Source organism: Drosophila mauritiana, unplaced genomic scaffold (genome assembly GCF_004382145.1).
Source record: "Drosophila mauritiana strain mau12 unplaced genomic scaffold, ASM438214v1 U_36, whole genome shotgun sequence".
In the NCBI taxonomy this organism is placed as follows: domain Eukaryota; kingdom Metazoa; phylum Arthropoda; class Insecta; order Diptera; family Drosophilidae; genus Drosophila; species Drosophila mauritiana.
In genome coordinates, this window is record NW_022881473.1 from 64,978 (window position 1) to 68,470 (window position 3,493).

The 3,493-nt window shown below is 35.5% G+C and overlaps 2 non-coding genes across 2 annotated transcripts; both read left to right on the forward strand.

Moving 5' to 3' along the window:
• The first annotated feature begins 253 nt into the window (after positions 1 to 253).
• Positions 254 to 2,245, forward strand: LOC117149818. The gene has a single exon (XR_004460540.1). It is a non-coding gene; the product is annotated as a small subunit ribosomal RNA (ribosomal RNA).
• Positions 2,246 to 2,930: 685 nt separating this feature from the next.
• LOC117149827 lies at positions 2,931 to 3,109 on the forward strand. Its single transcript, XR_004460547.1, has one exon. It is a non-coding gene; the product is annotated as a 5.8S ribosomal RNA (ribosomal RNA).
• The last annotated feature ends 384 nt before the right edge of the window (positions 3,110 to 3,493 follow it).

Below are 3,493 nucleotides of genomic sequence, written 5' to 3' on the forward strand. Positions count from 1 at the left end.
TTGTTATATTGGTAAAACAAGTATAAATTAAAAATGAAAATATGGATTACGAATGCTATATAAAAATGGCCGTAATCGAATGGATTTTTTTACTTATATATTTAAAATTTTACCCAAAGGCGAAATATTGAATTTTATTCAATATAATAAAAATCATGGAATTATATAAAGTGAAAAATCTATATATCTATATATCTATTATATTGCTTATTTCGATTCAAAATATATGAATGGAATATGAAGGAAAAACATTATTCTGGTTGATCCTGCCAGTAGTTATATGCTTGTCTCAAAGATTAAGCCATGCATGTCTAAGTACACACGAATTAAAAGTGAAACCGCAAAAGGCTCATTATATCAGTTATGGTTCCTTAGATCGTTAACAGTTACTTGGATAACTGTGGTAATTCTAGAGCTAATACATGCAATTAAAACATGAACCTTATGGGACATGTGCTTTTATTAGGCTAAAACCAAGCGATCGCAAGATCGTTATATTGGTTGAACTCTAGATAACATGCAGATCGTATGGTCTTGTACCGACGACAGATCTTTCAAATGTCTGCCCTATCAACTTTTGATGGTAGTATCTAGGACTACCATGGTTGCAACGGGTAACGGGGAATCAGGGTTCGATTCCGGAGAGGGAGCCTGAGAAACGGCTACCACATCTAAGGAAGGCAGCAGGCGCGTAAATTACCCACTCCCAGCTCGGGGAGGTAGTGACGAAAAATAACAATACAGGACTCATATCCGAGGCCCTGTAATTGGAATGAGTACACTTTAAATCCTTTAACAAGGACCAATTGGAGGGCAAGTCTGGTGCCAGCAGCCGCGGTAATTCCAGCTCCAATAGCGTATATTAAAGTTGTTGCGGTTAAAACGTTCGTAGTTGAACTTGTGCTTCATACGGGTAGTACAACTTACAATTGTGGTTAGTACTATACCTTTATGTATGTAAGCGTATTACCGGTGGAGTTCTTATATGTGATTAAATACTTGTATTTTTTCATATGTTCCTCCTATTTAAAAACCTGCACTAGTGCTCTTAAACGAGTGTTATTGTGGGCCGGTACTATTACTTTGAACAATTAGAGTGCTTAAAGCAGGCTTCAAATGCCTGAATATTCTGTGCATGGGATAATGAAATAAGACCTCTGTTCTGCTTTCATTGGTTTTCAGATCAAGAGGTAATGATTAATAGAAGCAGTTTGGGGGCATTAGTATTACGACGCGAGAGGTGAAATTCTTGGACCGTCGTAAGACTAACTTAAGCGAAAGCATTTGCCAAAGATGTTTTCATTAATCAAGAACGAAAGTTAGAGGTTCGAAGGCGATCAGATACCGCCCTAGTTCTAACCATAAACGATGCCAGCTAGCAATTGGGTGTAGCTACTTTTATGGCTCTCTCAGTCGCTTCCCGGGAAACCAAAGCTTTTGGGCTCCGGGGGAAGTATGGTTGCAAAGCTGAAACTTAAAGGAATTGACGGAAGGGCACCACCAGGAGTGGAGCCTGCGGCTTAATTTGACTCAACACGGGAAAACTTACCAGGTCCGAACATAAGTGTGTAAGACAGATTGATAGCTCTTTCTCGAATCTATGGGTGGTGGTGCATGGCCGTTCTTAGTTCGTGGAGTGATTTGTCTGGTTAATTCCGATAACGAACGAGACTCAAATATATTAAATAGATATCTTCAGGATTATGGTGCTGAAGCTTATGTAGCCTTCATTCATGGTGGCAGTAAAATGTTTATTGTGTTTGAATGTGTTTATGTAAGTGGAGCCGTACCTGTTGGTTTGTCCCATTATAAGGACACTAGCTTCTTAAATGGACAAATTGCGTCTAGCAATAATGAGATTGAGCAATAACAGGTCTGTGATGCCCTTAGATGTCCTGGGCTGCACGCGCGCTACAATGAAAGTATCAACGTGTATTTCCTAGACCGAGAGGTCCGGTAAACCGCTGAACCACTTTCATGCTTGGGATTGTGAACTGAAACTGTTCACATGAACTTGGAATTCCCAGTAAGTGTGAGTCATTAACTCGCATTGATTACGTCCCTGCCCTTTGTACACACGCCCGTCGCTACTACCGATTGAATTATTTAGTGAGGTCTCCGGACGTGATCACTGTGACGCCTTGCGTGTTACGGTTGTTTCGCAAAAGTTGACCGAACTTGATTATTTAGAGGAAGTAAAAGTCGTAACAAGGTTTCCGTAGGTGAACCTGCGGAAGGATCATTATTGTATAATATCCTTATCGTTAATAAACATTTGTTATAATACAAATAAATACAATTTACCAAAATAAAAATATTACAAAATGATTCCACGGAATCAAAAGTTAAAGTCAAAATAAAATGAAGATGGCTTTTATTTTATATGTGGGGCTTGGCAACCTCATAAAAAGACTTTAACATTATTAATGTTGTTGTGCGTATTTGTGGCAGTACCTACTACAACAATGGCGTTTCCTATAAAAACAAATTCTCGAAAATGGAAATCGAAGAAACTGAACAAAATTTGAAAGTAGAAGTCGAATTAAAATTAAAATAATTTTGAATGTGGTATTCAAAATAAGTGTGTGTGTATATGGACCATAATATACACGCGTTGCGAATATGTATTGTTCATCTATGTTATGAGCATACGTTGGCTAATGCAACAACCTAAAATATACAATGTTTGTACCTGTCATCCATCAGGTTAATGTTTTATATAAATTTTGCAGTATGTGTCACCCAAAATAGCAAACCATAACCAGATTTTTATGATACATAATGCTTATATGAAACTAAGACATATCGCAACATTTATTTTTAGGTATAAAATAAATTTATTGAAGGAATTGATATATGCCAGTAAAATGGTGTATTTTTAATTTCTTTCAATAAAAACAATATTGATATTATATAAAAATGAATTATAAAACTCTAAGCGGTGGATCACTCGGCTCATGGGTCGATGAAGAACGCAGCAAACTGTGCGTCATCGTGTGAACTGCAGGACACATGAACATCGACATTTTGAACGCATATCGCAGTCCATGCTGTTATGTACTTTAATTAATTTTATAGTGCTGCTTGGACTACATATGGTTGAGGGTTGTAAGACTATGCTAATTAAGTTGTTTATAAATTTTTTATAAGCATATGGTATATTATTGGATTAAATAATGATTTTATTCATAATATTAAAAAAGAAATGAAAAACATTATCTCACATTTGAATGTGAAAAACGAAGAGAAATATTTTCTTTTTCAATCAAATAATACTGAGAAATGTCTAGCATAAAAAATTGAAATATTTTTTCATCTAGAATTGTCTCTTATTAATGATTCGGAAAAAGAAAAATCTTGGTTTTGTTATTATTCTTCGTTGGTTCGTTAAATGGATAAAAAATAACTTTGCTTACAAGAACTATTGGAACTATTTATAACGAATTTAATTGATTGTTTTATCATTTATATATAAAGAATTTATGGCAAAAAA